This window comes from Galeopterus variegatus, unplaced genomic scaffold, assembly GCF_000696425.1.
Source record: "Galeopterus variegatus unplaced genomic scaffold, G_variegatus-3.0.2 Scaffold9489, whole genome shotgun sequence".
NCBI lineage: Eukaryota > Metazoa > Chordata > Mammalia > Dermoptera > Cynocephalidae > Galeopterus > Galeopterus variegatus.
Genome location: NW_007735600.1, coordinates 5,774 through 33,263, shown reverse-complemented (window position 1 = coordinate 33,263; position 27,490 = coordinate 5,774). Strand labels below are relative to the sequence as shown.

The 27,490-nt window shown below is 40.8% G+C and overlaps 1 long non-coding RNA gene across 1 annotated transcript in view; it reads right to left on the bottom strand.

Moving 5' to 3' along the window:
• Positions 1-23,836, bottom strand: part of LOC103609334 — a 30,556-nt gene extending 6,720 nt beyond the window's left edge. The window contains exons 1-3 of the long non-coding RNA XR_552123.1: positions 23,731-23,836; positions 22,358-22,490; positions 22,016-22,156 (exon numbers count right to left, since the gene is read on the bottom strand). This is a non-coding gene — a long non-coding RNA (uncharacterized LOC103609334). The remainder of the gene's footprint in view (positions 1-22,015; positions 22,157-22,357; positions 22,491-23,730) is intronic.
• Positions 23,837-27,490: the final 3,654 nt, after the last annotated feature.

The window sequence follows — 27,490 nt, the reverse complement described above, 5'->3', positions numbered from 1 at the left end:
GGAGGATCAGGGCTGAGGTCAAGAATCATAGACAAGTGCCCCAGAAACCCTTTCAGCAGGTCCCAACATGTGAATCAGGGCAGACACAGCAGTTTAAGGGGGCCCAACTAGCCTGGACTCAACAGTCTTTTCCTCGGGTCATCATCAGTGTGGAAAACAGATGGGGTCGCCTCCCTTGGAAATATCCTCCACAGACCTAACATAGATGTGAATTATGTCCTTGGGTTGGCTCCTCCCAGACACCCTGACTGCTGCCCAGCTTTGGAGGACATTTGGACAGTGGCCATGGCCTGGGAAGATCTGGGCTGCTCTCCCAAAGGCCACAGAAATCTAACATTAGCTGGTTTTCACCTGCATCCAGTTTTCCTTTGATCAGCGTCTCCTGACCAGGACCTGCTCTCTTCCTGTAAGCCCCCAGAAGGAACATGGGCCATGGGAAAAAATGCATCTGACACTGTATCTCAGGATCTGCCCTCTCACTCCCCGATTCCAGCATCAGTCATTCCCTGCCTCCTCCTCTCCACTGTCTTGCCAAAACTGATCCTCCTGCCCCTCCACCCCACCCTTTCCTGCCATCCTTAATACTGCGGTCTGGCCAAGGGACATCTCTACCCATGAGTCCCATTCCTTACCATGGCAGGCAGGGCAAACTCTCTCAAACCTACTCTTTCTAGATTTATCCTCAGCCACTGTGCCCCGCCCCTTTCAGGACACATGGGGACGCTGTTCCACAGTGAGCTTNTTGAACAATAAAACCAATTTAAATAGTATTTTAAATGTTGTAACAGATAAGAAGGGTCTAAGATCATTATGGACTTATTTTAAGCCATTTCCTCTGTCTGGAGCAAGTAGAACTGGGGTGGAGACTTTGTCAACAGAAGACAGTCACTGGGGGGATAGAAGATAGGTTGAGCCTTGAGGAGTATCAGTCATGGCACCTCGGGCAGTTTCACCAATACTATATTGTCCACATGAATGGCAGTACAAGAACAGAAATGAGAGATCCCACAGCAGAGAAGATGCAGAAAAGGGCGGAATGAGGCAGAGGGAGTGAGGCAAGGCAGGAGGATCAGGGCTGAGGTCAAGAATCATAGACAAGTACTCCAGAAACCCTTTCAGCAGGTCCCAACATGTGAATCAGGGCAGACACAGCAGTTTAAGGGGGCCTAAGTAGCCTGGACTCAACAGTCTTTTCCTCAGGTCATCATCAGTGTGGAAAACAGATGGGGTCGCCTCCTTTGGAAATATCCTCCACAGACCTAACATAGATGTGAATTATGTCCTTGGGTTGGCTCCTCCCAGACACCCTGACTGCTGCCCAGCTTTGGAGGACGTTTGGACAGTGGCCATGGCCTGAGAAGATTTGGGCTGCTCTCCCACAGGCCACAGAAATCTAACATTAGCTGGTTTTCACCTGCATCCAGTTTTCCTTTGATCAGCGTCTCCTGACCAGGACCTGCTCTCTTCCTGTAAGCCCCCAGAAGGAACATGGGCCATGGAAAAAAATGCATCTGACACTGTATCTCAGGATCTGCCCTCTCACTCCCAGATTCCAGCATCAGTCATTCCCTGCCTCCTCCTCTCCACTGTCTTGCCAAAACTGATCCTCCTGCCCCTCCACCCCACCCTTTCTTGCCATCTTTAATACTGCGGTCTGGCCAAGGGACATCTCTACCCATGAGTCCCATTCCTTACCATGGCAGACAGGGCAAACTCTCTCAAACCTACTCTTTCTAGATTTACCCTCAGCCACTGTGCCCCGCCCCTTTCAGGACACATGGGGACGCTGTTCCACAGTGAGCTTCTTGCTCTTATCTGATGCACCATGATTTATCCCACCTCAGGCCTCTGCACACTCTCTTTATTTAGCCTTTAAATTCCTCGTTATCTCTGCAAAGCTTTCTCTGGCTTCCTCAGGACTTTGGCAGCTCCCTCCCCCACGCACCTAAAGCAAATGCCCATCCCTCTATTGTAGGATTGCATTTATGCTGTGATTTGTAGCACACTACTGGATTTGTAACTCCTGGAGGTCAGAAGGGTTTGGTTTTGTTTTGTTTTTATCCCTTATCCCTATGACATAGCATAGGACCTGGTACCTGTGCTCAATAAGTGTTTGATGAATGAATAAATAATGAATAAACAAGTAGGTACACATAAGGGCATGCTGCACAGCCGGGAACAAGTGTGACTATATGGACTCATAAGGGCACTCTCTGGCATACACATATAGACACTGGGACATATGCAAGCAGCCACAGAGATAAAACTGGCACAAGAGGAATCATGAAAGTATTCCTGCACAAATGGAATTTACCCATGCACAGACATCCACAAACCAGGACACATACAAACATGTGGTACATAGACATACTCTAGAGCAGGGCCATCTAACAGGGCTTTCTGGATGCAAATGTTCCATACTGTGCTGTCCAGTATAGTAGCCACTTGCCACACATGGCTACTGAGCACTTGAAATGTGGCTATTGTGACTGAGGAGCTGAATTTTAAATTTTGTTTAATTGTAATTAAATTTAATTTTAGGCAGCCACATGCAGCTGGTTGTCATACACCCCAGTGACTCAGAGCTACAGATTATGGAGGTAAAGTCAAGCTTATAGAGAATGGGATAAGAAAGGCAGAGTTGATACAAAGCTTCAGGAGTCACCATGGGGTTTGGCGAGAAGGGGCATCAGAAGTTTGTGTGTGTGAGCTCAGCTCATGCTTGGGTACAGAGGGTGCTGCTATGTCAGACAGACAGTGGAGCCTGAGTATAATCACTCTTTTACTTGTAGATGGCCATCTTCTCCCTGTGTCATCACATGGCCTCTCTTCTGTGTGTGCACATCCCTGGTGTCTCTTTCTCTGCATGTCCAAATTTCTTCTTCCTATAAGGACACCAGTCAGACTGGATCAGGCCCCCCCCCCAACAGCTTCGTTTTAACGTAATCACCCCTTTAAAGACCCTATCTCAAAATATGTCACATTCTTAAGTAGTAGAGTAAGGGCTTCAACATATGAATTTGGGGAGAGACACAATTCACCGCATAACAGCTGATATCTCACATGACAGCTGATGCATTCCAGTACCACGTCCTAGTTCTGGGTTGAACAGTTAGGCTGAAAGCTTCTAAAAACCAGAGTGAAGTCTCTAGTCTCTTAGTTCTTTGGAAATAAAGACTCAACAGGAAAAGGGACCTACTTCAAACACGGTGTTGATTCTCTGCCACAGGACATTTTTAACTATGTGGGGCAGGAAGCTGAAAAGCAGGCCATCAATCTTAGAATTCTAGGCTAGATCTCAGTTTTTCAAAGTGATTGATGATGGGAACGAAGGCCATGCTCTCAACCAAAAGCCTAACAGGAAAATCCCCAAGATAAAGGGACCAACTAAAGAAGGATTGGGTCTTATGTACTGCCATCCAGTTCCACTCAAAAATACATAGCAAAGGAAAAGAGATATCTTCCACGATAGAAGATATCGTGGTGGAAAATTCCATGATGGAAGATATCAAGAATATCTATCTGTGTCTATTTCCGTCTATATACATCTTTGATGCATGTCATCCAACTTAAAAGAAAACATCACTAGGTATACAATAAGGCAAGACAATATGCCTGACGACAAACAGAAGAATGAGTAACACAAGCAGACACACAAGCAATCAATATGCTGGAGTTACAAGTAAGCACTTTAACTATGATCTGTATGTCAAATAAAATAGAGCAAAACGTGGACAAAATATTTGAAAGGACAGAGAATTTCAACAGTGAATTGAATTGTATTAAAATAATGAAATGGATATTCTACTTGTAAAACTTAACAGTATACAAATTAAGAAATCAGTGGGTTAGCATAACCACACTTTGGAGACAGCAGGCCCCAGGATTAATAAATTGGAAAATAGGACAAGAGAAAATACCCATAGTGAGGTACAGACTGAGAAGACTGGAGGAAGAACAGAACAGAGCTTCAGAGGCATGTGGGAGCGTCTCAAATGGCTTTCAGAAGGAAAGCAGACAAAAAATGGGAAAGAAACAACATTCAAAAAAATAACAGCCAAGAGTTTTTCAAAACTGATGAATGGCCTCAACCTAAAGAGTCAATAAGTATAAAGAGAAGCACACAAGATTAATATGCAGGTATTTATAGAACCAATAAAAATGTAATATTTAAAATATTTAAAAACTATCATTCACCTGCAGGCTGCAAAGGAAAACAAAGTAAAAATAGGTAGCTAACTGGACTTGGCTCAGAGGCCAAGTGTTTGCCAACACTTACACTACACTAGAGTCTGCTCTAGCTAAAAGCAAGCCTGAAAAGGATCAAACTGTTTACAAGTAACTAATCACATCCCAGAAAGAAGATAAAGAGCATTAATGTTAATACAAAAATATCCAGCATCAAACAGGCTAAAATTCAAAATGTCTGGCATCTAATAAAGGATTATCAGGCATGTAGATAATCAGGAAAATAGGAACCAAAATGAAGAGAAATATAAATCAACTGAAAATAACCGAGGAATTACACATATGATAGATTTAGTAAACAAGGACATTAAAATAGTTATTACAACTATATTCCATGTGTTCAAGAAGTTAGAGGAAAGGTTGAACATTTTAAGTAGAGATATCTAAAATATAAAAAATACCCAAATTGAATTTCTAGAGATAAGATTACAAGGTCTAAAATGATAAAATATATAGAATGGGATTAAAAGCAAATTAGACACGTAGAACACATGAACTTCAAGATATAACAATAGAAACCATCCAAAGTGAAACAAAAACAAGAGACTAAAATAAAGAACAGATCATAAGTGACCTGTGGGAAAACTTCAAGTGACTTAGTACAAATAATTGTAGTTCCTGAAGAGGAGGCGAGTGGGAGAGAAAAAGTATTTGAAGAAATAATGGACAAATTTTTTTCAAATTTGATAAAAGCCACAGATCCAAGGAACTCAATGAGCCTGAAGCACAGTAAACAAGAAGAAAACTAAACCAAAGCATTTCATAATCAAATTGTTCAAAACTAGTAATAAGACAGCCAGAGAAACAAGATACATTACATATAGAGAAACAATGGTAAGGATGACAGAAGATTTCTCCTAAGAAACAAATCAAGCTACAAAGCACTGGAGTACTTGTAAAACTGAAATTAAGAACAAAACAAACTGTCAACCTAGAATTATATCCCCAACAAAAATAATTTTTGAAATCAAAGTCCACAATGAAGGCTTTTCAGATAAGGAAAACCTAAGTGAGTTAACCACCAGCACATGTGCACCAGCACATCTGCCCTATGAGCAATGTTAAAGGAAGTCCTTCAGGCAAAAGGAAAAAGACGCCATATGAAAACCTGGATTTTCACAAAGGAATAAAGAACACTAAAAATAGTAAACATGTGAGTAAATGTAAGTGATATATTTTTTCTCACTTTAAAATTCCCTTTGGAAGACTTTCTAAGGCAAAGTAATAAGTTAGGATGGGGCTTATGACATCTGTGTAAGTGACATGTGTTACAGTAATAACACAAAGGCCAGTGGGATGGAAATGGAAGCTACAAAACAAATTTGATAAAAGCAGTGACTTCAGCTTCCACCTTAAAAAACTAGAAATGGATAAAAACGGATTAGAGAGTTAAACATAAGACCTAAAACTGTAAAACTCCTAGAAGAAAACATAAAAGCTTCATGACATTAGTCTTGGCAATAATTTCACAGATATGGCACAAAAAGCACAGGCAACAAAAGCAAAACTGGACAAGTGAGACTATATCAAACCCAGAAGTTTCTGCACAGCGAAGGACACAAGTGAAAAGGCAACCTACAAAATGGGAGAAAACATTTGCAACAATGTATCTGATAAGGGGCTCGTTCCTGAAATATATAAGGAACTTCTACAACTCAGTAACAAAAAAACAAATAACCTGACTAAAATGTGGGCAAAGGACTTGAACAGACCTTTCTCCAAGAAGACATATAAATGGCCAATAAGTATATAAAATGGTGCTCAAACTCACGAATAATCATCAGGAAAATGCAAATCAAAACCACAATGAGATATCATCTCACACCTGTTAGGATGGCTAATATCAAAAAACAAAAAATAACAAGTGTCATTGAGGTTGTGGAGAAATTGGAAACCTTGTAGACTATTGAAGTGAATATAAAAAGGTGCAGCTGCTATGGAAAACAGTATGGAAGTTCCACAAAAAATTAAACATAGAACTACCACATGATCCAGCTATCTCATTTCTGTATGTATCCAACCGAATTGAAAGCAGGATCTCAGCGATATCTGCACGCCCATGTTTACTGCAGTGTATTTACATTGTGAAGTGCATCACGAGAACTAAGATTTCAAACAACCCACATATCCATCAAGATGTGAATGGATAGAGAAAATGTGGTATATACATACCGTGGAATACTACTCAGCCTTTAAAAAGGAAATCCTACCATTTGTGACAATAGAGATGGGCCTGAAAGACATTATGCTGAGTAAAATAAGTCCGTCACAGAGGGACAAGTACTGTATGGTTCCACCTATATGTGGTTTCTAAAACAGGCAAACTTATAGAAGCAGAAGACAGAATGGTGGTTGCTAGGGGATGGCAGAGGGGGAGATGCTGATGGAGTTTGGATGTGTTGTCCCCTCCAAAACCCGTGGAAATTTGATCCCCATTGTTGCAGTGTTGGAAACTGATTGAGTCATGGGGGCAAATCCCTTATGAATGGATTAATGCTCTCCCTGGAGGAGGGGTAGTGAGTGAGTTCTTGCTCTATTAGTTCCCGCAAGAGCTCATTGTTTAAAAGACCCTGGCACCTTCTCTCTCTCTCTTGCTTCCTCTCACCATGTGATCTGCTTTTATCACCGGCTACCTGCCACTTTCCACCATGAGTAGAAGCAGCCTGAGGCCCATGCCAGATGCAGCTGTCCCAGAATCATAAGCCAAATAAACCTCTGTTCTTCATACATTACCCAGTTTCAGGTATTTCTGTTATAGCAACAAAAAAATGGACTAATACAGATGGGGAGTTGTTTAAAGGGTATAATGTTACAGTTATACAAGGTAAGTTCTAGAGATCTGCTGTACAACATAGCACCGAGAGTTAACAATCATGCACTTAAAATTTTGTTAAGATCTCCTATTAAGTAGTCTTACTACACACATAAAATAGCAATAACAACAATAAGCAAACAAAAACCAACAAAGGGACACAAGGGAACTTTTGGAGATGATGGATGTTTATTCATGATTGTGGATGGTATCATGAGTATATGCATGTAGAGCTAGGGCTGGGTCTGGAGTTCACAGACCCCTCAAGCCCATTGTCCAGACTGGGTCACAAACCCTTCACATGCAGGTCTACAAGCTAGGTAACAGGAAAAGGGTCCTTGGAGCCATAGGTGAAGAAAGAATAGACTTTCTTCCGCACACACATGTCTAAGAGCTAGGCAGTCCAAAGAGAAACTGAGCAGCTGCAGGCAAAGTAAACATGCTCTATTTTTAGACATGAGCTTTGCCGACCAGCAGTTCAGAGCCGGATGCTTCACACACTGAAGAACACACAAGAATAGCAACAAGCTAAAAAGATACATGGGCATGCATGTGCACTAACTCTACCCCCACACAACTTGTTTACAAAGAATGTGCTGCACCAACCCCAACCGGACCTGAGGCGAGGGGGCCTGACTAAACTATCTATTTTCCCCACAATGCATATGTCCAAACTCATCAAACTGTATACATTAAATATGTGCAGTTTTTTTTATATCAATTATATCTCAGTAAAGGTGTAAAGAAAAGAAATTGAGCTGACACACACACAACAACAAACTAAAAAAGGATAAGCAAATTAAACCCAAAATAAGTAGAAGAATGGGAGAGAAACAGATACTATCAGAAACCGTGAAATAGAAAAGAGGAAGACAATAAAGAAAATTAATTAATTTAAAAGCTGGTTCTTTGACAAGATCAATAAAATCACAGATTCTAGAGATATTAAAAAGGTAAAAAGAGAACATTAATAACAACTTTATGTTAATAAATTCAACAACTTAGATGAAATTGACAAATCCTTGAAAGGTAAACATTACTAAAGGTCACACAACAAGAAATATGTCTATTAAAAATTAAACTTAGTTAAAAACCTACCCACAAAGAAAACCCCAAACACATATGGCTTCACTGTTAAATGGCACCATATATTTAAGAAGGAAATAATACTGATTATACATAAACTCATCTAGAAAATTGAAGAGGAGACATTTCCCAACTCATTCTATGGAGCCAGTGTCTTATTCCATTTGGGCTTCTATGATGAAATACCTTAGACTGGGTAATTTATAAACAACAGAAATTTATTGTTCACAGTTCTAGAGGCTGGGAAATCCAAGATAAGGTACCAGCAGATTTGGTGCCTGGTAAGGGTCTGTTCCTCAGAGATGGCACCTGCTATGTGTCCTCACATGGCACACTAGGTGAAAGAATTCCCTCAATCCTCTTCTGTGGGCCGGCCCGGTGGCGCACTGGATAGTGCGCCGCTTGGGAAGCGCGGCGGCGCTCCCGTCCGAGGGTTCGGATCCCACATACAGACCGGCTCCCGCTCACTGGCTGAGCGAGGCGCGGGAGCAACACCGAGGCTTGCAATCCCGTTGCCGGTCCCCGGTCCGGTGCGGGGGCAACACTGAGGGTTGCGATCCGTTGCCGGACACAGAAAAAAGACAAAAGACAAAAAAAAAAAAAAAAAAATCCTCTTCTGTAAGGGCACTAATCCCATTCATGAGGGCTCCACCCTCACGACCTAATCACCTCCTAAAGGCCCCACCTCTTAGTACTATTGCACTGGTGACTACCTTTCACTAAATGAATTTTGGAGGGACACAAACATTTAGATCATAGCAGCCAGCATTACTCTGACACCAAAACAAGACAAAGACATTAGAGGAAAAGAAAATTACAGATCAATATCTCTGATGGACAGAGATACAAAAATTATCAATTAATAAAAATTTAGCTAAATGAATCCCACAATATATAAGACAGTTCATATGTGATGACTAAGTGGGGATTATCCCAGAAATGCACGGTTGGTTTAATTTTGAAAATTAATTAATATAATTTGTCATACTAGAATTAACAGACTAAAGATGAAAAATTCAATGACCATCTCTACAGATGCAGAAAAAACATTTGACATAATCCAACATTTGTTCCTGATTAAAAACTCTTAGTAAACTAGGAACTGAAGGGAACTTCCTTTACCTGAAAAAGACACCGTCCAAAAACCTACAACTAACATTATATTAGTAAAGAAAGGCTGAATGCTTTCCCCGTAGCATCAGGACAAAAATGACCACTATCATCATCTCTATTTAACAGTGTATTAGAGATTCTAGCCAGTGCAATGAAATAACAGTAAGAAATAGAAAGTGACCCGATTTAAATGGGAAAAGTAAAACTATTTTTAATTTGCAGATTACATGATGGTGTATGCCAAAAATTCTACAGAATCAACAACAAAGTACTAGAACTAATAGCTGAGTTTAGTAAGGTCATAAGATACAGGATCACAAAGATCAATTCTATCTCTATCCTTTGGCAAAAAAAAAAAAAAAAATAGAATAGAAAAAGTTTAGGTACCCTTTACACTATTAGCAGAAACATATGAAATATTAAGATGTAAAGCTAATTATTTGTATGCAGTGCTGAAACTACAAAACAATGATGAAAGAAACTAAAGATGACCTAAATAAATGGAGAGATACACTGTATTCATGGGTCAAAGACTCAATATTGTTAAATGTCAATTCTCCCAAATTGATCTATAGAGTCAACATGATATCAACAAATCTTCCAGGCTTTCTTGTAGACATTAACAAAATTATTTTAAAATTTATATGGAAAGGCAGATAACCTAGAATAGCCAAAACAACCTTGAAAAAGATCAAGTTGGATTTTTAATAGTATCTGATTTCAAAACTTACTAAAAACTATAGTAATCAAGACAGTGTGCAATTGGTATAAAGACAGACAAATAGGTCAATGAAACAGAACAGAGCACTACAATTGACACACACATATACGGTCAATTTTTGATGTGTTGTGATTTTTGTTATATCTTTCTATTTTGATCTTGAAGTCTCTCTCTTGAGAGCGACCATAAGCCAAGAGAGCCACTCTCTCAGAGAGCCCTGGTGGGGGGTGTGGAGGGCAGTTAGGTGAGGCACAAACAGGAGGTAAAACCAAGCCACGTGAGCAGAAGAAATTTATTAGTTACAAATCCCAGAGAGGTTGGGGTGCCAACCAGAAGTTGGGAGGCAGCAGGGAGCTCAGCTAGCAATCTGGGAGGGAGGGAGGGAGTGGACCTGTGGGACTATGCCTTTTTATTAAGGTCTGTGGGTGTTATCACTTAGGCTTCCCCATGGGGGCTGTGGATGGGCTAATTTAAAGAAAACACATGTGAAAGGAGGAACTTATTTACATGACCCTGGTGTTGGCCATTAGGTCCTATCATGGTCAGCAGCTGTGGAGGGTTTTGGGTTTGGGGTCAGTGAGATGAGGAACAGATGGGTAACATCATAAACTACCACATGGGGAGGGGAAGTTTTCACTAGATGGGTACAACTGGGTTTCAAACAACTTACTGACCTAAAAATGGATGGTAAGGCAGCAACTAAATAGATTTATGACAACATGATATAGTTTTTGACAAAGTTATTTTAATCAAGAAAGGATATCTTTTCCACAAATGGAGCTGGAACACCTGGATATCCATGGAAATAAAAGAATCCTGACTCCTACACTTCACATCTTAAGCACACATTTACTTGAAATAGATTATAGATCTAAATGTAACAGCTAAAGCTATAAATAGTCTAGGAAATAGATTATAGATCTAAATGTAACAGCTAAAGCTATAAATAGTCTAGAAGAGGTGGGAAAGGGGAAGAGGGAGGGAAGTAAGGAAGTAATTGGGTAAGGGGTACAAAGAATAATTACAATTTGTGATGATGAACATGCTAATAATATTGATTTGATCATATACTGCACACAAATATTGAGAGTCAACTCTGTGCAACATAAATATGTATAATCTATTATGTTTCAATTCAAAAAATAAATTTAAAAAAGTAGGACAAAATTCTAGTGTATGACTTAAATGCTATTTTGGCCTTTATTTTAATTAAAGGGAAAATGAAAACACTATAAGACATTTTTATTGTTATGGTTTTGTACAGTAATCTTTCTGGTATTACTCAGTTATTCCTCCATCTTCATCTAATCCTAGATTATGTTCCTTCTGCCTAAAGAACATCTTCACTCAAGTTCTGCTCATGATAAAACTTCAGATCTTAGTTGGTCTTCACAATGTCTTTCTTTGGCTTACCTTTATTTTTGAAGGTATTTTTTACTGAGTAAGGAAATCTAATTTGGCAGATATTTTCTTTCAGTGGTATAAAACTGTCATTCCACTGACTTCTCGCTTTCCATGTTCACTTGTGAAATCAGATATTAGAGTTTCTTCTTTGAAGCTTGTATCTTTCTTTGTTTACTATGTTTGTTTCCCTCATTACCATTGGATTTTTGGAAATTTTACTATACTGTTGCAAGATGTAGTTCTCTTTTTATTTACCCTGTTTTTGGCAGTGTCTCTTGAATATATAGATTGATATATTCTGAAAATTCTCAGCCAAGCTCTCTTTATATGTTGCTTTGTCCCATTCTTTGTTTCTTCCCTTTCTGGGCCTTGAATTACACATATATTAGAACTTTTCACCAAATTCCAATGTTTCTTAAATGCATAGTTCTGTTTCCACTCGTGTCTCTGTACGTCATTTTGACTATTTTTCTCAGAATTGTCTTTTTGTTCAGTGCTTAAGAGTCACCAGGAGAACCTGATGAAACATATTCCCATATATTAGAACTTTTCACCAAATTCCAATGTTTCTTAAATGCATAGTTCTGTTTCCACTCTTGTGTCTCTGTACGTCATTTTGACTATTTTTCTCAGAATTGTCTTTTTGTTCAGTGCTTAAGAGTCACCAGGAGAACCTGATGAAACATATTCCTGGGTCCACCTTCAGAATTCTCATTTAGTACTTCTGGGTTGGAGCCTTAAAATGTGCGTTTCTAACAAGCTCTCTGGTGATGCTTATGTAGCTGGGATTTGGACCACACTTTGAGAAGCACTGTTTCAATTTACTAATTCTCTCTTTGGCTGTGTCTAATCGGTAGTGAAACCCATTTACTGAGTTTGTAATTTCATTTATATTCTCCAAGTCTGGAAAATCTATCGAGCTTTTGTGCTTTCTTATTCTCTGCCCAAAATTACAATCTTACATTTTAATTCTTTGTATAATGTTGAGGACATTTATCTTATATCCACATGTATTTACTTCACTATGTGTATAATCTCTGGATTTGTTTCAGTCGTCTGTTTTTTGTTTGTTTGGGGTTTTGTTGATGCTGTCTTTTCATATTCCAAGTTATTTTTGTAAGAAAACTGGATACTGTTTATAAAAACTGTATTGGTAATTTGGATTTATAATTGATTCTGGCAACATACATAGGCACTAGCAATCCCCAATCTCCTTAATTCAATAAGAAATTGAGATAATTAAAAGGTAGATTTCAATCTCTATGTAAACTGTTCTCTTTTCCACTTACTCCAACACTTTGTGTATAGCCATTCCATCCCCAGTAATTCCATGTGGGGTTTATGATTGACTTCTGTTTTGTAGGGTTTCGAACATCAATTTTTTAATCTTAGCTCTATGAATCTGTCAGATCCTCAGCTCATCTTCTCAGGGTTTTTTCTGCCACTCATAGAATTGGTAAATGCCTCTAGGGGAAAAAGCCACCAAATCTTAGGCTCCCGGATTTAAAGCCCTAAATTTATGTATTTACTTCTTTATTAGTTCTCTGATGCTTCACAAAAGATTAAAAAATATCTTACATAGTTTTTCTAGAGTTCTCAGTGTGTTGGCTGTTTAAAGTCATCTTCTTCCCCACCATTCCTAGAAGTTAAACTAATAGCTTCTCTGTTCTTTTGAACATAGTGTCTTTTGAAAATGGACAAATAATTTCACTGAAATTTTATACTTAATATATTGAATATTATAACCCAAGTCTTTAGTCTTTTCCTTCATTTCATGGTCTGTGGAAATTTAAGAAATATGTATGTTAGTCATAAAACGTATTTCTAAAGATTTCTGATTTGTTTTCTAAATTTTGGCCTTTAACCCAACTATATTTTTATATTTTTCCGGAAGTATAACTAGTTACCCTAAACACCACTTAATGAATAGACCAGTAACTCTACATTCATGCTGCACATCAGACTTATTGGAGAATACAGTTCAAAACAGTTTATGAGCTCTATGACAATAGATTCTTATTGAGAGGTTTTGAGATAAGGTCTAGAAATTATTTTATTATAAACTCCTCAGTTACATGAAATGCCCAGCCAGTGTTTAAGCCCCCTGGCATATCCATTCTTTTGCCAAATTCCTTTCAATGCCACCTTGGTCATATATCAAATTTCATACAATTGTGATTCCTTAGCGTTTATTCTCTTTTCTTATACCACCACTATCTTTGCTACATTATCACCTATAAAATATATTATAAATTTAAGACATTTCTTCTCTACATTGAATTTTGCCTTCTTCTTCAAAACTGTCTTGCATGTGTTTGGCCCTCTTATCATTCATGAACAATTTAAGATGTGCTTTGGAATTTCCAAAAAAATCCCTGTCATTATTTTGATTGAAATTGTATTGCATATATGGTTAAATTTAGGAATTGTCTTCTTTATGTCATTATCTTCCCATCCATGACCATATTATCACTTTAGTTATCTGGTTTTTCTCTAGTATCTCTCACTAAAGTTTTATACATTTAGCACAGTTTTTTATTATGTTTATTCTTATAACATATGGATAATGTGTTTATATACGTGTTTATCATGTGTTGATATATGGATAATGTGTTCTAAATATCTTTTTAAAAATCTTCCCCATGTAACTTTTTGCTGGTGTGTAAGAATGCAATTTGGTTATTCCTGGCATGCTTTCCTCTAACTACTTTTAAGATCTCCTTTCTCTTTGCTGCTCTGCACCTTAATAAGATGTGCTTTTTATTTCACATTTTTGATATTTTTTGTGCCTTATATTCCTAAGGCCTCATGTATTTTCATACACTCTGAAAAATTGTCAGTCTTCATCTCCCACCTGGAGCTGTACTGTTTTCCCAGGCTTCTTATTTTTCTCCTCAGTCATTAATTTCCTTTTGCTATCTGACCTTTATTCAGGGCCCAGAGTGAGACATAAAATACAACTAAGATGATATCACGCCCCTGCTTACGAGCCTGGGAAAGGTTTCCATTGCACTTAAGATTCTTAGACAATCCTTAATGTGCTGATGATTCCTGTTCTTTGGCATCCTCCTTTGTCATCTGTGATTTAGGCACATTGACCTACTTCCAGTTCTTTCAAGAAAGAGCTGTTCCCGTTGCGCCCTTCACATCTCTGGTCCCTCTACTTGGAACACTACTCCCTGCTCACTGTGCCAGCCTCATTTGTCCTTATTCCTCACGCTGGAGCTTAAATATGCTTTTCTTAGAGGACTTTCTCCAAAGAACCCACAATTGTAACTCACTCTGCTTGTTAAACTCTCACATAACACCCTGTGGTTTCCCTTTATAGAACCCACCACGTATTGTTATGAGACATGTCTATAATTATTGATTTCTTTCTCCTTCTTTACAACAAGCCTTATAAAGGCAAAATGAAGTCTTTTGTCTGGAACTCCAGCTCCTAGCTTAGTACCATGTGGAGCATTTAAAAATTCTGCAAGAAATAAGGTACATATTTAATGTTTTAACTGAACCTCAGATGGGAAATAACTTAGTTGGGTCACTCAGCAAGCAAGTGCTGGAGCCACCACTTGGCAGTCAGCAAGGGGATGATACAAAATGTCTGTCACTCACCTTGAGGGCAGGTGTGACAATCATGTCTGGGAGGTGCTGTGATTGTGCTTTTTCAATATTAAGTGGCAAGGGGAAATGTTATAAAATTATATGACAAACCTCATCATAAGAACAACAAGCCCGTACATCCATGAGAACCAAGAAGGTCTCATTTGATTAGGCTGACTCTGAAAAGTAGAATTTACACCTATAACTGAAGTTCCCTAAATATCACCTGAGATCTCACTGTTGTGTATATTTGGTTCACATTTTTGTTTGGGTCCTAGATACTTGATAATATAAATTTTTTAAGGAATAAAAAATTTAATTTTCTTGTGTTATGCTCCATAGTATAATTGTGAATATTCTTATTTACAATTGAAAAATATACAAATTTTAAAATTGAAAATAATCTTGAACAACGGAAATATTCAGATAGTTTTAATTTTTCCATTTACCTATCAATTAAGTAGTTTTGGAAAGTAGAGAATTTTAACCTTCGCTGAATCGCCTCAGCACAAACAGAATGCCATTTGAAGGTGAAAATCCTCTGTTATAATTGAACTGAAGAACTTTGCAAATAAGACAGAACTCAGGACTCCTGGTAGAGCTCTGACTTGGGCACCTTTATTATCTCAGAGTAAGTAAGGGTTGTCACTCCTGAGATTAAAAATGCAGTAATATCCTGCCAGATCCATTTATGTATTCAAATCCAAATACCAGAGGGGCCAATTGATCATAGGTATGGCAGCCTTTTCCAAGACTAGATATGTCTTTGTCCAGTCTTTGCTTTATATGGTTGGTAACAGAACCAACTGCTTGCCTGTTTCCGCAGGTGATTATGTCTCTTCTGTCTGCTGCTACATCTCCAAATCTAGACATGCTGATGTGAGCAAGAGTGCGTGGTGTCAAAAAGGACAGAACACAATTTTCTGGTGATGTGCTCTTCATGTGATATGGTAACAAATGGAGCAAACCCTTCCTCATCATCCTAGGTGTGATTAAATTCTGGCTGGCAGGCCCAGAATAATTATGTTAGCACTATTGGGAAAAGACTAACTTTCATGGATCAGAAATGAACAGACTTTTCACCTGGCACTGTGGAGTAAGAGTAGTGAGAAGCACACCCATTCGCCCTAATATTGGGCAGAGGATAAGTTAGGTTGGAGGTGAAGATAGCAAATAAACATACCAATATAGAATCTAAAACTAAGCAGTATGAAAGTATGCTGCGGGGAAATTGTCACATCAGATTGGGACTGGTTTGAGAGGAAATTTTGAATCTTTCAGAGTTAATTACTACAAGCAATCAAAATCACCTGTGGATAACTTATACAGAAAAAGAATTTATTGGTATGAATAAAGAACTGAGGTTATTAGGGAACTAGAAGAATAGGTTTATAAAATAGGTAGGAGCCAAAAGAGCCCCAAGGAAGGGACAAGGTGGTAGGAAATCCATGCACGGCTAAGCCACATGGTTTGCAGATCACCACGATCACCACGGCTAAGCCACATGGTTTGCAAGTCACCATGATCACCATGCTACTGCAACAATGAAAACTTCTGGTTAAAGAGGTGGTAGAGGTGGCTGGGCTGAGAGAGAAGGGTATTTCAGAAACATTATAAAAGGAAAGCACTGAGTCAACAAGGAGTTTGATTTGTTTCAGGAACCAAAAAAAGCCTATGTAGCTGGAGTAAATGATTGAGGGGAGTGTATATCAAGATAAGGATGAAAATCAGAATGAGTCAAATCATGCGGAAGATTGCAGAATAAAATGCAATTTTTTATCCTTAAGACAAACAGCAAAGAAAATCCATTGAGTATTTTTAGCAATGGAGCGGCAAACTTGGGGGCGGGGATATGGTGTGTAAAGCTGATCCTTAATGTTATTTGGAGAATGGATTTGAAAGCACAATAGTGTGAAAAAAAGCCAATTAAGCCGTGTTTAGGCAGTATATTCAAAAATAGTAGATGGGGTCAAGAAAGGAATAAGTGGAATTATCCCTGAGCAGAACAGTATGATTTCCACAGAAGAGAGGAAGCAGAGACAAAAGATTCTAACATGGTCCACAGAATTCACAAAATCTCTTAGGCTAGAAAAATAAATAAAATTTTTAAGAAAAGCAATTAGAATTTGTTTTATGCACAATCTAGTAGCTTAAAACTGCAGTGAAAATTTCACACTACAAAATATCTAAAATTTTGGGTTAAAAAAGTAATAAACAAAGCAAACTTAATAATCCATGCTTAAGCTGATTGGAATGGAAGGAAAATCCTCAAAGGCTAGAAATGAGAAAATGTGAATCTATAGAAATAAGCAAAAACTGAAGAAAGCATTTTACTTCAGAGCTACAGCAGAATTTTAAAAGCCCACTATACAAAACGACAGAAAGAATGTTTGAGGCCTGTGTAAAACTGGAGCTGAAATCAGAGGCCTGCATAGATTTGGGTTTCCCAGAAGTTCTCACCCTTTAAAGGTGAATTGAGAAGTATTCTCTCCTGAAAATGTCCAGCCACTGAGACATGTCACAGCAAGGCCCCAGCACAGTACAGATGGGACACTCCAGGTGATATAGGAGGGTTTAATATGGGAAATATTAAATGTGTGGGTATGGATAGGGAATCCACAAATAAGAGAAAGTGATGTACCCAGGATTCATAATTGTAGAGCTGTTGCTAACCTCAAGACCAAAGTGACATGGGACAGAAAGTGCTGTTGGAACGTAGAAGGAGAAATTCACATGGAGAAGTTTGCCTTGAGAGGAACTGTAACCTCGGTTGAGAGTCAGCCTAAGGCAACCCCACTAGCCAGCTCAACTGAAATGTACATTAGCAGGGTATGCACAGCACCCCAGATCCAATCAGTATGATGATATCAATGTTGCGGACCACTGTGATGTTTCTACAGGATGTCAAGATAACCAAGATCCCTGTGGACTATATGGTGACAGACAGCAGGAAAGTTACCATGAAAAAGCCAACTGCTCATGAGCTTCCTTTTTTTTTTTTTTTTTTCCTTCTTTTTGTCTTTCTTTTTTTTTTCGTGACCGGTAATGGATCGCAACCCTCAGTGTCGCGCCCGTACCAGACCGGGACTGGCAACGGGATCGCAATCCTCGGTGTTGCGCCCGCACCTCGCTCAGCCAGTGAGCGGCTGGTCTGTATGTGGGATCCAAACCCTCAACGGGAGCGCCACTGCGCTCCCAAACGGTGCACTGTAGCAGTGCGCCACCGGGCCGGCCCATGAGCTTCCTTCTTAATGGGAGTGAAAAGGAATGTAATCACCAGCTCAAGACCACATACCAAATGCCAGAGCTTGTAGATATCTTCTAGCAAAGTTTCAACTATAAATCGAGGCTACCAGAGTGTAAGGATATAGCAGTTCACTCTCATCCAATATGATCCTTCTGGTTTTGCAAGGGTCATGTAGGTGAATGCAAAAGGTATATGTAGACACTGCGATCACTGCATCTTTTAAGGTTCTTCTGGCATTAATCTCCATGAATCAGTCTGAAATGTATTCTTCTCTGTGAATTATTATTTTGGCTAAGATGTCAGTTTCCAGAGTTTGCACTTGGTTCTTCCTACCACAATAGCTCTCACAGTGCAAGTTAGAGGATCAGTGTGAGGATTCTGCCACATTTATTCCCACATCCATCCCAGTTATACCTTATGGAGCTGGGGCTACAATCACAGATGCCCTTTATGGATGCTTTCAAATTACTGTGAGATAAATACTGTGACAAATTTTCCTTAATTTTCTGTCTCCATAAGACCCTCCTTAACTGAATGAATATAAATTTCTGTTCCCTTGAGTTCCAGCTCAGACTCCAGATCTCATAGTCCTCAAAGAGTCTTTATAGTCTCCTTTCCCCAGTACGCAGTAACCTGGAAAAATAGTTTCAATTACCTTTGGGAAACAGACAGGAGAATACTTGTTTATACATACATGTGTGTGTGTATGCATATATATATATATATATGTATGTATATATGTGTGTGTGTATATATATATATTTGTGCTGGTATTAGAATGTTTCACTTCAAACAGACTCAACAGGCCCCTCAATGATTGGTCTTTGTGTCTGTAAACTGACATGAATTTTTATACTGTGGGCGTTGCCAGCATCATGCAATTTCAGAAACCCTAGTGTGTTTTAGATCTCTACCTTTTCCCTAGGGACATCAAGACATAGTAGACACTGTTATAGAACATATAGGTCAAGGCACCCTGGTAACAATTTTGCATTGCTGTGTATTTTGTAATTATATCCACCTTCTCTCTAAGAGCTGAGTGCTACTACCTGGTCTCCACCATTCCCAAATCTCTACATCCCCACTGGTGTTGCCATGGCAGTATCTCTCACTATCGATTCTGGCCAACAGCAAAGAGCTACCATCAAACTTCTTTAACAGGGTGCTTCTTTCTTCTTTAAGGAAAGAAGAGATAGTAGAATGCAGAAGTGATGGCATGTCAGTTCTGAATCTAGGCCTCAAAAAGCCCCATGTTCTTCCTTCTCTCTCATGTGCCCAGAAGCCACACGAACAAGTGTGGGCCTCTTGAAAGATAGCAGGAGATGAGTCACCTCAGCTGTGACCCTGCTAAACCAGCCAGGCTTTGGCCAACTGGATGACTAATTACAGAAGCACCAGCAGATCTATCCCAACCAGCTAGACCTGGCCCAGAGCAGCAGAGCTACTTGAGAGCTACAGCAGTGGTTGCTGCTTGAAGCCACCCAGTGTTTGGGGTGGCTTATCACACAATGATAGCTAATTCATCTAAACAGTACAAAGCCTTAGTAAATCCATGTTACCGTAGGCCAAGAGTTATTGCTGCTCTCCTCGCCAACGGCGATGGAGTCCTTGTTCTCATGACAGTGATGGGTACTACAGGGCCCTGTGACCAAGAAGCCCTATTTTCTCCTTAGACTAAGACCATAAGTAAACTGACATAGTCCAGGGAACTAGTCAGTGATGTCCAAGAATGTATGGGCCCTGATACTTATAGAGTTTTGTGGGGATCTCTTTAAGTAAAATAATACAAAATTATAAATACAAAATTATCTCTGCAAGTAAACATTTATCTATAATGAGAAATAAATGATGCTAAAATACATATTTAAGAAGGCTGAAAAATATCATAGAAACATCACAACATATAAAAAGTACCCTATTTATATTAATCGATAGCCTGATGTACTCTTTAATATATTTTTCTATTCATCAATGGCTGCTTACTCTTTGATTGGTTCTGATTTGAAAGGAAGCCTGCAAATTCTTTCCAATGTCATGCTTGACTGAAATTCATTTGTTGTTGTTATGGGTGGCACAGAAAATTTCAGCAGCTTCACAACTCATGTAAAATTTAGCTTCACAAGTAAAATTAGCTTCACAAGTCATGTAACATTTTAGGATTGTTGTCAAATTTAAGAAAAACTTATCAAACTTACTTCACTTATGAGCTACATGATTTCAGAGAGTTTCATGTAAATGGCACCTTTTCTGTTCTTTTAATATGAAACCATTGGACTTCATTATGATGGCAAATGTCAGATACTCTAAGGTAGAGTCCATTATGTTGGGTTTATAAAACATGCGACTTCACATGCAAATTGATTCACTGTAGTACTGCTACAAGTATGTACACTATAAATAGGCATTCTGAGGTGTGTGTGTGTGTATGGCATTAAATAAAATAAAAAATATATTTCTGATAGGAAAAAAAATCCATTTGGACAGGGCAGAGATGAGAAACAAATGTGTGGCTTACAGGTTGACACATCTGATGATTTGAATCTTGGGAGAATTTTCTGTAGATAACTTTTGGGACCTTTGATTTCAAACCACTTTTTCCCCTTTATATCAACATATTTCCAGTGCCTGAAACTATAGAGTACAGTCATGTCACAACCTTATTGGAATGCCATGTGAGTCAGCATAGTGTTCTCCAGGAGTGTTCCTAGAGACTATTCCTACTCGGAGACAGCTAGCAATAACTTACCTATATACAAAAGTGGCTAGGAAGCATATAAACGTTCCCAACTAAACCCAAACTAAATGTATCTACAACTTGAATGTGCCTTATTCCAAACATTTCTAATGCTACTTCGAGCTGCCCAATATAAGGGGAAGCCAGGGAAGAATATTTTGTTATACGCAAATCTTAACTATGTGAGTAAATTCTATGTCTCTCCCAGGGGTTTGCAAGGGAACATGTCAATAAGGGTCCCTGAGGATTCAGCTTCATTAACTTCAAGATAAATCCCTGTCTAATTCTAAATGGGTTAGAAAAATGAGGATGAAATATTATAGATTGTGCTAAATTTATCAATATCAGGCAAGATACTTCCTCAGGATCTGATACTTAATGAGTTGGTTCAAATAGTTAAGAGGGGCATTAACATTCTAACAAATTGGTTAATTGAAATCTGACTCAGTAGTGACCTACTGTCCCTGACAAACTGTAGAGGAAAGTTACTTAAGATTCTAGGGGATGGAAACATTCAGCCAGATTTCTTATGGGCAACATGCTCGGCTATCCTTCACCACACCCTGAGGAGGGCCTGCGTGAAGGACATGGACTTCACCAAGATAACCAGATAATGCACTGGTGATGAGTATAGCCAAATTTCTGGGAATGTCTCTGGTGGCTCTCCCACTGTGAGCTAAAGAAGATGGCAAGGAACAGTGCCAGCCACCAATTTATTGCCTCTCAGCTGCAAAATCACTCTTTAATACATGCTCTGCAATAATTGACAGAATTCCTTTAAGCATCTCTCCTTATCAGTGTTAAGTTTTCTCAGTAGAGGGTGCCTGGAAGGATACTGCAGGAGGAAGGGGTACTCCTGCTGTTTCTGGGGCTGCATAGTTGAGAAGCAGTATGAGGTGATGCTCTGTGGTTTCTTCATGATGGAGTATCTGCAATTTTGGCATGAAGTATACGATTGCTTTCAGGTCTACCAGTTACCTATTGCAGCAATGCTGTTGATAAAAAGACAACTGCAAAATTCAATGGATTAAAACCATAGCATATACTCACATTGGGCATCTGAGGGTCAGTGATTTTGGCTGAACTTTGCTGGATGGTCCTTCTGCTACAGGCTGGTCTCACTCACGTGACTGGGACACGTGGCTCTCCCAGGTCCCACGTCCTCCAACAGGCTAGCCTGAATGTGTCCTCCTGTCAATAGCAGAGCAGCAAGAGAAAGACCCTGAGGCAGATCCCACACAGAGCCCAGAGTGAGAGCAGAAGGGAGACTGTGCCAAGTCACATGCTACAGGTCAGGGACAAAGCAAGGTGAGGAGGTAGGATCATTTCTGCCCTGATGAGATGAAGACTCACAGGCAGATTTTATTCAATAGCAAGTTACTGCATTCATACCCTGAGGAGTCAAAACTGCATTCTCCCCATATCTGTTCTTCATTCTTCATTGCTTCCTTGGTGCAGACACCGGCATGGGTGCTCTGGAGGATTCTAGGTGAAGAGGTCTGCTCCTGTCCCTGAGGTCAAAATCCTGCAGGAGACAGAGGTTGAAAGCACTAATTTTGCAGTGAGGCAGAGATGGAGGGTGGGGTTTTAGGAGGAAGAGCAGGGAGCCCATGCCCCCTGCACCATCTGAAGAGCACTGCAGCCCTGAGTGCAGATGGGAGGGGGGCTGTGTTAGAGACAGCGGCAGGTGTGTCCTGTCTACACTAATCACTAGACTAGCTAACATTTATGAAGAGAACTCACAGCATGCCATTCACTGCTCCAAGCACTTACATAAATTCACTCTAATCTTCACAACCCTAGAGAGTTAGCCTGTTACTCCCCATTCTACAGATGAGGGAGCTGAGCCTCAGAGAGGTTAAGCTGCTTGCCCAAGGTCACAAGGTCACAGAGCCTACACTGGGGCCTCTGGGATTTAAGCCAGCAGTCTGGAACCACAGCCTGTACTGGTCACCTGACCCAGCTGCCTTGGAAGAACCTCCCAGGCCTTGGAGAGGGGCTGAGTGCAGAGAAGGCACTTCATACAGGAGTGACACTTCGCTTATCTCCTTGGGAGAGGAAGCTCCCCCCAACATTCAGGGGTCCCCATGGGGAGGATCACCCCTCCAGGCACATCCCAGTTTCTGATTTCAGCACAGGCAGCAGTCTCCTCCCTGGGAGGACATGCCATCTCCTGCTGCTGCTTCCTGAGCTGAGCCTGGGTTTCTCCACCCTGGGTTAGCTCTAGCCACATCTGTGCTCGTGTCTGATTAGGTTTCTAGGGTATTCCTGGAGAAAAGGCACTGGGCTTTCTTAAATACCCCAATCCTAATCTGGGGACACCACCAACATATTTGTTGCTCAGAGGATGAGTAACTGAAGAGTTGGCCTGCAGGAAGGACCTGGACCTCTGAGCCACAAGCTGACATTCCTGTTCCCTGTTACTTCCAGCTGCAGGAGGTGAGTCTGGGCGGGGGAGGAGAAACAAGTCATGTTGTGGGTGGGGGACTTCATGACCCCTGACTTGCTCCCTGAATCTCTTCCTGCAGAGTCCGGGCCGGCCCTATAATGTTTTGAAATATAAAAACTCCATTCTGCTAATAAAACCCAATATAATTAGCACAACATACTGACATTTCAGGATAGGATGTGGAGGGGCATGAGAGACACTGGGAATCCATCTGTACTATAGGGAAGTAGTTACTGGAACTTTCCAGAAGTAATGTCAAAACTTTTTATTGGCAGGAGGATTCACATGGGGTAGAAAAGGCCAGAAGGCCACTCACCATAAGGAGCAAGGCCCAGAAATCCTCAGGTGGGTTGAGGGAAGTGGAGGCAGCTGTGGGGTCACCTTCAGGCCACCTGGATGAGGCTCCCTCTGATGAGTTTGTAGCTGAATATGGAGTAGAGAATAGAGAAGCTGGATCACCTGCCAGAGAAACATGAAGCTGAGATGCACTTCGAGCAGTGGTCCTCCCCATCTCTGCAGGTCTCGGCCCCTCTCCCCTCAGCAAAGAGCCTCCGACCTCTGTCCTTGTGGCTTCACTGACCCAGTCCCCACCAGAATTCTCCTGCTCCCCCTGAGCCAGCACCTCCCTGCCAGAAAGGGTGGGGACCTGGGACCACGAGATAAGCCCCATCATGGGAAAGCAAATCCTTCTCTCTTTGGGGTCAGGAGTCTTCCTGCAACTGGGAAACCTGCCCTCATGGGATCTAATGTTGACCTCCAGGGTGTTGAAGGGACACAGACCCAGTTCCTCCTCTTAACTACCAACTTCCCCACCTACCAGAGCCAGGCCCGGCCATGCATCCCTGTGCAGGTGTGGCTGAGACCTCCACCTGGAGTTTGGTGTACCCCAACAGGAGCACATGCAGAGGCTTCCCCCACATCTCCTGAGGCTGTGGCAAGGCTGGCTCCCCAGGCTCTATATCTAGCTTTTGTCCCAGGACCCAAGCCCATGTGAACTCAGGCTTCCTTGGACCTGCTCTCCCCAGGCCCATATTCTAAGGTTGTGCTGTCCCTCACTGCCTGTCTACTTGTCACTTTGCTCCTAGAATTACAGCCCAGCTCTGGGGGGACTGCAAAGCTCTGTCCAACATCTTCCACTGCAAAGCTGATGCAGGCCCTTGTCCCCAGAAGACCCTAGAATACAAATTCCAAACAACGGAGCAGGAGCTGCCTTGGGCTACTCAGTCTGAGTGCTCGTCTGCTGTGCAGACTTTCAGAATAATGTGGCAGACACTTATCTCTGGCTTCACCAGGAGAATGAAGGAGACAGCACATGCCTTTGACTCCCTCTTTTTGACCACAGCCCGCTGAGACATGGCTCCTAACACAGAAACTAAAGACTGCTCTCAGGACTGGGGACCTGCTGGGGTCCTGCCTCTCCCAGAAGCTCAGGTTTCCATGGAGATAGGTTGGTTGAGAACTGGTGATACAGACACCCCTGAATCCATCTTCATGAAGAAGAGCCAAAAATCACTAATATCTATGGAGATTCTTTGGCTCTAAGGAATGAACCAACTGGTCAGGAGTGAGGTAGTGACTTGGAATGACCAGGGTCAATACACACACACAAGGGCCCACAGCACCCAAGGCCCCACTCACAATACATGAAGAGTCACCAGGACACATACTCACTGACACCTGAATATTCTTGCTTCACACCAACATCTGTTCATACATCCTGAACCCACACACGCACATGCACGCACACACACACACACACACACACACCAGTGATATGCTGGCAAATGCTTCATAAAATGTTCTTCTGGAAGAGGTGTAAAGGTCTTGATTTGTGGTGTTTACCTGATATAAATATCCCAGCAGGACTGATTTCAAGCTACCAATCTGATGCCACTGGACACAGAGCTGGGAAGAGATGTGCACCATCAGCTACCCGAAGCTGGTACAAGCCAGCTCTAGAACACTCATGTCCTTTCATATGAGGATGTGCACACAATCCACCAGCAACCTGAGTAAGGACCCACAACTCCCACCCCACACATGCAAACAAAACCACTATGTATCTGCAGAACACATACCCTCATACATCCTGAACACACACATTCAATTGCTACCCGTACCCTGAGCTCATGAACAGACCACTTCTTACTACCTACGTTTTTATTTGGACAAAACTCTACTCCCTCTGAATGCTCATACACCACTTCTACAACTATATACACACACACACGTCAGGCACCTTACTTCAGACATGTACAACAAACACAATGCCCATAAGTACACAATCAAAACCCTATAGGCACAGGTGCTCGAAAACCACCAAGTATACAAACAGTGTTCTCATGTACACTCCCCCCTCAAAAAACCCACATGCAATTCCACAGCTCTAACATATACATGCACTACAATTCCTGAATGCACACACAACCTACACAGCCTGTTTCCAAACACAGACCCTGAAACTCCCACGTCTCCTAGAATACAAAACACCATAAACCTAAATATACACACAGCCACAAACAACCTACACTGAGCAAATACACATAAGTCCACCTCACAAACACTATGTGTAAATATACACACCCACATCTCCTAGAATACAGAGCCCCATAAACCTAAATATACACACAGCCACAAACAACCTACACTGAGCAAATACACATAAGTCCAACTCACAAACACGAAGAACCCCCATATAAGCAAAACCAATAAACTCTGCAAGTATTACATTCCAGAACAGACACAGAGGACCCCTAAAAAGTCTTGATATACTCACAAAACCCCTTTACACACACACACGCAAACTACCCATGAATACACATCCCACGTGCTCAGATACAAACACATGAAATACAAAAACACCAACAATCCTTCTACTCCAATAGACACACACACACAACTCTCACACACCTATGGACAAACACACAAGTGCAAATATTCCCAGACCCTGAATATATACATCCCCCAAAACACTATACGATATCTCACATCTCCAGAACACAACCTCCCCACCTCATCTTCCAAATATTCCAAAATACATGTAGAAACTCCCTGGCATTCTCCAAAGAAATACCCTTTAAATACTCCTCATGAGACTGAGGTGGTAACCTATTTGGATGAAGCCCCCCAGAGTTTAATGAAAGTGAGCCGTGGCCTTGGTGCCTTAAACTAATGCTAGTTTAGGCTCTGGGAACAGGTCTCTCCAATCAGGGAGTTAGGATTTATAGCCAGCAATTGAGGAATGGAGTGAAAGCGGGCAGCTGGGCAGGATAGGATGTTACCTATGTGATAAGAAGGACCATAAAACAGTCACTCAGTTCCTGGGGTAAGAGACACTGTCTCAACATATACCTGCAAGATGTCTTCATAAGACAAAAACCAAAGCTTTCCCATTCCTTGGAATGTGCTGAGTGGAGATAAACTGTCACAAGGAAAGAGATTGATAAGAGCTGGAAGAATGACAGCAAAGAACCAAAAGTTACTTCTTTGTCCTCGAGATTTGCCAATCAGAACCATCCGCCAGCTATCTGCACAGCTTCTTCCCCAATCCCTGACCGTTTTTTACAAAAACCCCTGTGAGCCAGCCCTCAAGGAGTTCAGGGTTTTGCTGAGCTTTACCCATCTGATCTCCAATAATTGACCTAAAATTAAAACTTCCATTATTCCCACTGCACATCAGACAAATGGACCTAACTATGGTTGTATTAAACTCACAATCCCATGCACTATTTTTCTTTTTTTTGGAGGCTGACCAGTACAGGGATCCAAACACCTGACATCTGCATTACAAGCTGTGCTCTAAACAACTGAGCTAACTGGCCAGGCCTCCTGAACACTACAAATAAACATATGCCCAAGACACAGAAATATCACCAGTATGCCATTTATAAATACACATAAAACCACGCCCAAGTCCCAAATTATTTCAATCCAGTATGAACTGTCTCACACATCCCCAGATACTAACAAATAACTGTATCACATAGCTCTAATACAAATAAAGTTCTCCCACTACCCTGTATAAACAGAGAACCCAACTCTCTAACACATAAGCTCAGTTCTCAGAATATATAACC